Source organism: Octodon degus, unplaced genomic scaffold, assembly GCF_000260255.1.
Source record: "Octodon degus isolate 3935 unplaced genomic scaffold, OctDeg1.0 scaffold00043, whole genome shotgun sequence".
Classification (NCBI taxonomy): Eukaryota; Metazoa; Chordata; class Mammalia; order Rodentia; family Octodontidae; genus Octodon; species Octodon degus.
In genome coordinates, this window is record NW_004524619.1 from 13577779 (window position 1) to 13588009 (window position 10231).

Consider the following 10231-nt stretch of genomic DNA (forward strand, 5'->3'; position numbering starts at 1 on the left):
GAGGCAAAGGCCTTAACTTCCTTCAGAGCCGGCTCTGAAAACAGCTGTTCCTTTTCATTAGAATTGTCTCCTGGCTCTTCAGAGAGCAACAAACACATTCCCAGGAGGCTTCCTGCCCTGCTATGGTGAACTTAAGTGGGTCTAGTCCTCTAACTCTAGGCTTCTTTCCTCTCCAATCTTGCACCCAAAGCATCACAAATCATGGGTGGTATTCTGTCTCGGGGTATGCACGGTTGGAAGGACAAACAGTAATTTAATACTGGAATAAAACCGTTCCATTTTCCATGGTCAAGTCATGAATTTTTCTGATCTCCAAAACTAAAAGTTATGCTACACATTAAGCATCAGGTATGGCAGTCAGAATTCTTAAAGCAGAATAGTATTTTCTCGTTTCACTCCGTTTTCTTCCACTGGATCATGTGTTCCGTCAAGAATCACCTGCCCTTGGGAGAAAAACAACCAGTTGTATATAAACCAGGACATGATTCTATAATCCAGGAATATGATAGTAAATGTTTGTGCTTCTATTTCCAATAGACAATCTGAAAATACCTGTTTGTTTCCACCTGCAATTCCACCCCACTCAGAGGACTGTCTACCTCTTACCTAGACAGAAGTGCATACTCTCTTCTAACTGGATTTCTAGGTTCACTCTTGCCCACACTAATCTACTCCTCACAAGAGCCTTAAAAACCCACAAAGCTGGTCATTCTAACTCTGTTTCAAAGAATTTCATTGTAGTGAGAAAAAAAAAAAAGGTTGGCCCAGCCTGTGAGGCAGTGCAGAAGTGAGGAGGCTGCTCTGCAAACGGCTTGGTCTCCTGAGGGCCACACTCCCCACCCCATTCGCTGGGACCACCCCGCATGAGCCCTCCTTGCTCTTAGACCGCAGTTCTCTTCTATCCCTTCTGGCTCCTGCTCAGGCTTCGTGTCCTGCCTGAGTGTCTCCTCCTCCAACCTCCATGACCATCCTTTCTTTAACTCCTCTGTCCCTCTTCTCCATTGTAGTCTATCACACTTGAATTTTTTCTAGGCGTGTCCTACACAATATGCAATTATCTTTTTAGACATTTGTCTTCAGTTTCTCACAGTAGGTTGTCCGTTCCCTGAGGTCCCAGGTGCTGCCTGTCTTGTTCGGCAGTGTGTTCCCCACTTACTTGGAAGGTTTTCCTAAGTGCTCAAGTGGAAGCTGTGAAATAAAAAACAAACGGACCTCAACCTCAGCACACTGCAGGGATGGCTCTGGGTCTGCAGCCTTCCAGCCAGCCTTACCTACCGGGGTTCTCTTTCATGGGCCATGTACTCCACTCCCGAGCCACCTTGCAGGAATGAGACAGTCTTGTTTGTGAACCTTATTAACAGCTGTCACCTCCCATCAGGACAGCCTTCTCCCTACCCTCCTCAAATGTGACTGCTCTGAGCTCAGCCAACCCATTAGTCAGTGCCTTTGAGATTTTAAATGAATCTTTGCATGTCCCAAGGCCAAGTGAAATGCTGCAGTAATTTGTTAAAATATCTGTCTTCCACTGGAGAGTTGCAGACGTGTACTCACCACGGCAGATGTGTGCCTTTACCTTCCGCACAGGAGGGGCTAGTCAAGTGAGTTCAGTACATCACTTATAAGAACAAATCATATTCCAGTAAGTTGGCTCAGTGCCAGATAATGCTGAATACTAAAGGTGGTACCAGTGCGAGCTTCTTCAGCGTCCACAGCTCATGTACAGTAGACCATTTGATTTGAAAGTATACAGTACCACAGAAGTGTCAAAGAGGGTGCTGTTGTAAAAGGTATTGTTTCTCTACTAATAATGTTTAGACAAGATATCATGTCTGCATTTTGTACTCTGAATAACTACTACAAAGACAATGTGCAATGTATTAATTATTATAACTGGCCTATTAACCTGTTTTGAAACTGTCTCATTGCTATTTCTTTCTCAATAAAATTAATTTAAAAAAAAAAGAGGGAGTCAGCAGAGGAAACAGAAACAACACAGGAAATGAACTGGCACTTCCTACTTTCATTTTTACCTCTATGAAGATATGTAGTCCAACCGATCTCAGATTCTCCACTTGTAGGTCTGAGAAAACTTCCAGGTCCCTAAGCAACGTGCAGTAACAATTCAACGCTCCCTGCACAGACACAAGGTATGAGTCTTCAAATGCAGAGTTCTTGACATGCTCATTAAGCTATTTTAGAAAATCAGTGTGGAATGAGTAAGAGCTTTAAAAAACCCTTCATCGTTATGTATAATAAAGCATCTCTTAGCAGTAAAGGTCACCCATGTCAATAACACTCCTTCTTAAAGCTTCACTGCTTTTCCATTCTTAGGTGCTTAAAGAACATTGTTGCTAACACCATCCTGGGATTCAAGTGAAAATTAAGTGAAAAGGATGTGCAGGATAATGTAAAAATAAGGCAGGCAGGGAGAAGGAAGGGACATACACCCAAGCACTTGAAGTAGTTAGATAAAGTCACAGTCACATCAGGGATGCATTGAACTGCGCAACATTCTGACGCTGGACAAGACCCCCTTTCAGGGGAACTGCCAAGAGCCAATTCTTTCACGTTTTCTCTCTGTATATGTAACAATATTGTTCATCCCCACAATATGCAAACTGCGAGGCATATGTTCCCAATTTCACTTCTTTCAAAAGGCTAGTGCAGCATCCCTCCTCTTCCAATGTAGCCTTTTCCTCCTCCCTTCTGCTCATCTCTGGCAGCCCGCCCCCCAGTCCTATCCTCCTTGATATAAAAAGAGGTGGCATCCTATACAGAATAATCACATTTTAGTTAATATGTACATTATATACATTTTCAACCCACCCCAGAATGTTTTCCTTTGTGCTTTTCTTGGATATTAAATTACAAGCAATTTTCATTATATCCTGCTTGAACACAATACCGGCACTTCTAAAAAGCAGGTCCCATTCTAAATTAGCAGGCATATCTGGTTTCTGTCTGTACAGACACTTCTGAGGCAGAGGGAGCGATTTTTGTGCGTGGGCATTTATGGGTCTGTTATCAGATGTGGGCTCACATTTCTGTTTCAAATTTAAATCCCCTGGTCCCTAAATGAGGTCAGGGTTTTTCTGAGAGGGAGAGTTATACTCTTCAAATCCTGTCACAGCTGAAAATCGGAATAAGAAATCATTGCTTTTTTGGTAGAGGAAACATGTCCAACAATACAGCACCCAACATACCCTTTCATTTCATTGTTAACTGTCATGGCTACGGAGCCCTAAGAAACCTAATTTTCCACCAATGATCCTTAGCCAACTAATGTTTATTAAATGCCAACTGTTATGGTCTAGATCTAGAATGTCCCCCTATTGCTTCTCGGCCTTTTGGCTAAGATCAAGTATAGAATGTCCCCCTAAAACCTCAAGTGTTTAGAGGTGGATCTTTGTGAAAGCGATGATGAGATCCCGGGGTACTACATCCCTCAGTGGACTGATCCATAGCTAAATGTGGGGTTAGGTGATGGGCGTGGCTGGGAGGTGGAGCGTGGTTGGGAGGTGGGGCGTGGTTGGGAGCTGGGGCGTGGTTAGAAGAGGTGCGTCCCTGGGAGTGTGCCTTGGTAGAATACAGCTCCTCCCTCCTCCCCTTCTCCGATTGCTTTCTGACTGCCCAAAGCTGAGCATCTTTTTCCTCTACCACGCCCCTTTGGCATCTCATTCCTGCTTTGGCACCAGCTCACCATGGCCTAAAACCATGAATGAAGGTAGACCTCTCTTCCTTTGAGTGTTGGGTATTTTGTCTACTGGTGGGAAAGTAAATAAGACATCCACTGTACCCTAGAACCAATTTGAAATAAATAGATGTTCAATTTCATCACTGGATGCCTGTGCTATGCTTATCTTTGAAATGACCTTCATCCTTCAAATGATTACAAATGAATTTATGTGCAAAGTAGCAAAGGATGGGGTCTTAGTTACTTTTCTCATGTTGCTGAGACAAAATACCTGACTCCCAAAATTAAGGAAGGGAAAGTTTATTTTTCTTGCAGTTTGTGGGGGTTTCAGTCCATCATCCGCTCTCTCCAACGCAGGGCAGCAGGGTGAGGGGAAACAGCCCTTCAAGGGGACAGAACACAGCAAAACAACAAGACTTAAAAGAGGGCAGGAAATCTCTTCTCCGCCCTTATAGTGTCTGTGGGTGACCCCCACCACAGCCATCACAAGGACGGGGAGCACTGACACAATCTCCCTGACCTTCTCCTGCACAGGATGAATTCCTATTACTTTGTTTAATGAAATTTTATATTGTTTCTAATGCTTTTTAAAAAATATTTTGTATTCTTCAAAAGAAAATTTTTTTAAATGACACCTGGCTCCCTGCTGAGTAGCTTATTTAAACTTCTAAACTTCTTAAATGACACAATGTACCAACTATTAAGGATAGTTTGAATACACAAATGCAAAAGGCCCTAAGAGAGTGCAAGTTAAACTCTGCCTTTTACAAAAGTCTGAGAAAGAAAGGGAGGAGAAAGCTTGCTGGGAGGGAGGGTGGGCTCAGGAAGAGAGAGGCAGAGAGAGAAAGAGAAAGTGACCCTGCTTTATCTTCCAGAACTGTAACCACCAATAGTGACACTAAACAGAAGTACTAAAATACTATAGATAAGAGCTGCAGATTAAAAACAGCAATGAAACAAAGCTAAATTCAGCGAGTAGCCTTTGAGCCAGACAGAAAGAGCTTGAGACTGTTATTAGACTCCCCATTAAGCCAGATAAAATTTTACTTTTTAAGAGTCAACAGTGAAAGTCAGAGCAACTGGCTACCTCACCAGTGTTGAATTCCAATTTAGCCACTCCAGTCACCAGGAATCCATTAAACCTAGTTGCTAGGGGAACAGAAGGTCTTTCTTTTTTCCTAGAAAGAAGGGCAATACTTCAAATGCCGCCGTGTTAGCTAAATTCAAGATCAAAGGAACTTATTAGATATCCTCCCTTGAAATACTGTTTTGATATACTTTAAAATATAATTTAAAATTCAGACACAAAAAGAGCTCAATTAAGTCCACCGTGTGCATCTCGCCTTTGCCTGGGAGACTGCTCTTGAACTCGACTAAAATATTGATATAAAGGAATGCGACTCTACCTGGAAGATACCTGGGACAAGTTCGTGCTCTCTACAACCTAAGAATGAACGTTAGGAACAACAGCGGTTAAGAGCACAGTGTATTTATTGGGGTAAAGAAAGCTTCTATGTGAGAGGACAGAAGGGGACCTGAGTGGGTGGCTGGGAATCTGTCTTTTCTAGGGACTTGCATAGGGCAAATCCATGAGGTGAGGCAGGTCTAAGGTGAGAAAGAATGAGAATTCTCACATGAGGTGGGACAAAACTATGGTCAACCTATAGGATTACAAGTATGATTGCTCAGGTAAAATAGATTAAATTGGCATTAAATGGGGAAGTGAGTCATGTAGCCAGGTGATAGGAATACAGAACCCAGGCTTCTCCTATAGGGGGTTGGGTGCAGGATTCTTTCAAGAAGATTGATACCTGCTTAGAATGCCAACCCCGGATGCCATCCCTAGGGAGCTATGTGGCTGCATTTGTTTACTCTTTTGTCTTGAAGGCTGACCCACAGAGGAGTATCTGTCTCTCCCACAGTTACAGGTATCTATCTTCCATAGTGGCTCCTTGAGGCTCAGTCCTGTCTGACTGCCTAGATTTCTTTTTAAATTTTTATTTATTAAATGTCCATCCAGATAGCTCGGCAGATCCCCAGTGTGCCCTGCTGGCCCAGCCCCTGGGGCATGCTGAGATGGCAATTGGGACTGGGCCTTGTGATGCAGGCCTGTCATCCCAGCACGGGGGAGGCTGAAAACAGGAGGATAACTTCTAGTCCGATCTAAGTAGTGAGACCCTGTAGACTCTGTACCAAATACATAAAAAAATAAAATTTTATTTTATTTATTTATTTGGTACAGGGTCTCGCTATACCGCTCAGACTCAATCTACCTGTCTCAACTTTCCCAGCACTGGAGTTACAGTTTTGTACCACCACACTTGGTTTCGGTGGCCAGTATAGCATGCCCTGGGTTCTGTGACCAGCACAGCATGAGGTACCAGGGATAAAACCCGGGTCCTTGTGCTTGCCAGGTAGGCACTTAGGCCACTGAACTATCTCCCTATCCCTGCCTATAATATTTCTATCTACCTCAGCTGCCTTCGACAACATCATACTTTTCCTTCAAGACCACAAGATGTGTTCCCTCTGAGTCCACCTTGAAGATGCTCCTGGGACTGACCCAAAGCTGTCAGGATAAGGATTAATGTAGTAAATGATTGTTTTTTGTTTGTTTGTTTTAGGTATTTTGGAAAAATTCCAAGCCTCCACAGTTCTTACTGTAGACTAACTGGCCCCCCTTAAATTTCATCTCAACTTTATTTTACAGATGTTAAGATCTCATTGCTACTGTATCATACTTAGAAATAAATGTGTGCATACAGACACAAAGGCTCAGGAAATGCGTACAGCAATATGGTTTTGTCCTGTGCCTCCAAATGGAACAGAATGCCTGTTAGATCACTGAGAGAAACACTTTCATTTTTTGAGACTGGGGAATCTGCAGCTTCTCTGTTTTGCTCCAACTTGCATTTAAAACATGAGCTCAGAGAATGAGCTCTCATTCCACATTTTATGCTTTTGTGAGTGATCAAAGTGAGACACAGAAGAATCTGAGACTCCAAAGCTGTACTTTCCAACTCAGCTAATGGTACCTATAAAGAAACATCTCTTAATTAGCTCTACCCTTAGCTAACTTCCTCTGCTCTGCCATGTATAATTAAGTGTGTGAGTGAGACAAAACTGTGAGAAGCAACAGCGTTCGCACCCAAGTTCCAACTGCGAATATATAGAAAGATAAATGTAGACGATTTTAGTTGAAAGCCCATCACACAGTATTTTGCTTTCACTCTAAAAACTTTTGAAATTATATTCCAGGAAGAAGAAAAGGGGTTGCAAGATTGGCAGTAAATAAGGGGTAAATTTTCCGAGAAAAGGATTTCTTATGTTAGAGACACAGAGTCTCAGGTACCCAATTGTGGATATTACCACTGCTGAGAGGAGATAAAAACTTCTGGCCATTTTTTAATTAATTTTTTTTATTTAAGGAGAAAAAATAGTAATAAAAATAACATCAGAAATTATTTCACTTAACAAAGTAATAGAATTCAATAATGGCTATTATATTTCTTTCTTTTTAGGTGTATGTGTCTTTTTAAGACATAGGATCTTGCAATACAGGCTGATCTTGAGCTTACTTTGTAGCCCAGGATGGTCTTGAACTTTTGAGGACCTGCCTGCCTCAGTCACCCCAGTGCTGGGATTATAGGTGTGCACCATCACGCCTGGCCTTACATTGCTTGTTGTTGTCTTCCTATTCGTTGTTCAGATTACCAGGTAGAAGTATACAAAATTGGTCAAAAAGTTATAAAGAATTTAAAAAGAGAGAGAAAAAATTTAAGCATTAAATTTAATCATTAAATTCTTCCTTTCAATAGACCAGCAGAAGTCAGCAGTACAATTACCTAAGCTGTCCTGTGCATACGCAAAAATATATCTTTTGCCCATTGTTACTTATTCCTTTTGTCCTTTCCCTCATCCCAGTTGTTCCTTCCCTTGAACATTTTCTTTTCCTTTCATAGTAGCTACTGCACCTTTCAAGTCCTGTTTACTCCTTCAGGGTCATGCACTAGGGAGACAATTCGAGGCTTATATACAGGGACCCTCTCTGTATCCCCCGAGGGTGCATATGGTGCTTGCCCCACTGGCTTTGATGTCCAGGCCCAGAAGGAAATCTACAAAGCACAGTGCTCTCGGCCCTGTGCAGAGACCTGCGGGCAGAACCAGCCCCAGTCATACAGTTACGTGTGCAGCTAAATTAAATAAAACATTTTATCTTTTTAAATTTTGGTAGCCTTAAGAAATATGACTCTTCTTCATGAAAAGCTGATTTTTTTATATAAAGAAATAAAATGGATTTATATTATAGGCTTTTCATCATCAAAATATAAGAAAGATCAGTGATAATTCATGTATATATCTTTGAGTAAGTGAATAAATCTTTTTTAAAGAGCTGATATTTTAAATGGGTCTGAAAACAAGCTTTGGCAGTATTTTCTTAGGAAAGGGCTTAACTGAACACATGTGGGCTTTTAAAAGTCTTGATTTTTTTTTTTTTGGTCTTTTTGAGACAGGGTCTTGCTATGCGGTTCAGTGAGCCATGAGCTCACTTTATAGCCCAGGCTGGTCTTGAACTTGTACTGGTCTTCCTGCCTCAGCCTCTGGGTGCTAGAATTACAGGAGTACAACACCACACCTGATCTGGATTGTTTTTTTGCCCAAAGCATTTGTGTGTGATTCATGTATATATCCAGAACACATATAAAGAGATAGAACTTCACAGTAAAGTATCTTGTTACAGATAGCTTCTCTTATAGATTAAAAATATAGATCTGTAATTCACTCCCTTATCAGAATAACCTACCCCTAGAAAATTAAATGGATGCCATCCAGGGAGATGGCTTTTCAATATAATCTTCCATAGATACCAAAAAGGATGATGTTGACAATTTCAGTTTGCTTTGTTAAGGCAACAGCTGTTCGATTAGACACATCAGTTTCAGTTGTCTAAAAGCAACGCATACTACTCTGTGGATGTGCTGAACGGATCTTCCTCCTCGCCAAAGGCTGTGTCAGATCTTCTCCAAGGTTTCATCTTCATAAACACACTGCTTTGATTACTTTGACAGGCTGGTCCATTTAATCCTAATGCAGTTAGTTTTGTGGATCTGGAGGCCTCTGCTTGACTTTGGCCATAGGAAGTGCATCAGAAAAGCCAGTCAGAAGCTGATTCGGGGACCCTACCTTGGGATTGTTTCCACAGAGCATCCCACTTCCACTTGGGCTGTTTGGCTGAGCTGCTCTGCACTGAGGCAGGCAGACGGATGGTTTAGACACAATTTAAAATTCTCTGTCTTAGGAGCAGACACCGGAGGCCTTTGCTTAAAACTAATTCAGAGTCCTTGCATTCAGACCCTAGCAATTCCGACGGATCCCTCTCCCTTAAATCCACCTTGGAGTGAGCTCAGAAACAGATTTTCGGCAAGGTGAGTTCAAGTATAAAGGTCAGTTAGTGAATGTGGCTCCCTTTCCTACCACCCGAGGTCTGTCCATTTTTCTGTGTATGTTGCTGTCTACGTGCCCAGTGCCCACACCTTTGTCCTATGCTGCCACAGTTCCTAACCCGTGGATCTTGGTGGATGCCAAATGTCTATCCACTCTTCCCAGTCACGGCCTGGACCTCAGAGATCCAGCCCAAGAAATGTCACTCACATTGAACATGACGCTTAAATTTCTCGGCCCTCAAACCTGCTCCTAGTCCTTCGGTTTTCTAAGCTTTGCTCTGCTTTGTCGCCACTCCATGGATTCTTTGAGCTCTCAGTACTCACCAGTAATTCTCCCTTTTCCTCAGGATAACCGGACCTCACCTCCACATGCCCCAGCAGAGCTTCCTAGGTGCCTTCCAGAATGTTCCTTCTGCTCCAGCTGCAGCAGGAGAGGAAAAGGAGACTAGGTTAGTGAGACGGTAACACGAACGTGCTGCTTCAGCCACGGAGATTTTCCTCCTCCACCTCATATATGAGAATGCGCCTGATGGTCTAGGTTGAGCAGAAGGCTCAGAAGAAGATCAGTTCCTCTGTTAATGTCATCCATGTAAGGAATTTGTCAGCAGAGCATAGCTTTGTGCTTCATATGTCACATCATGCATCTCAGAGGGTATCAAACATCACAAGACAAAATTCCAAAGGGGAAGCAATTTGCCCAAGTTGACTATCTTCAGGAATGAAAACAATCCATCTCTGACTTATTCCTAAAGAAAGACTCAATAGAAATAGTTCTTGGGCCAAATAACAGCAAGTATTACAATCCTTAGAGTTTCTGTTGCAAAGGCCTTTAAATCCCAGCAGGTCTACAAAGCAGAACAGAGAAAGAGGCTAACTACATGTTAGAATAATAACAGATGCCAGTGGTAACAGTTCTATTAAATGCTACTTATGTGTATATAGTATCCTACGGTGTTGCAGCTTGGCAAAAAGAGACTGTCAAAATGGAACTCCAGGACCGTAGCACCGGGCCTTCCGGGCTCTCCGCAGTGAAGGGCCTCTTCATAGCCTAGTCTCTTCTCCTCCTCCTCCTCCTCCTCCTCCTCCTCCTCCT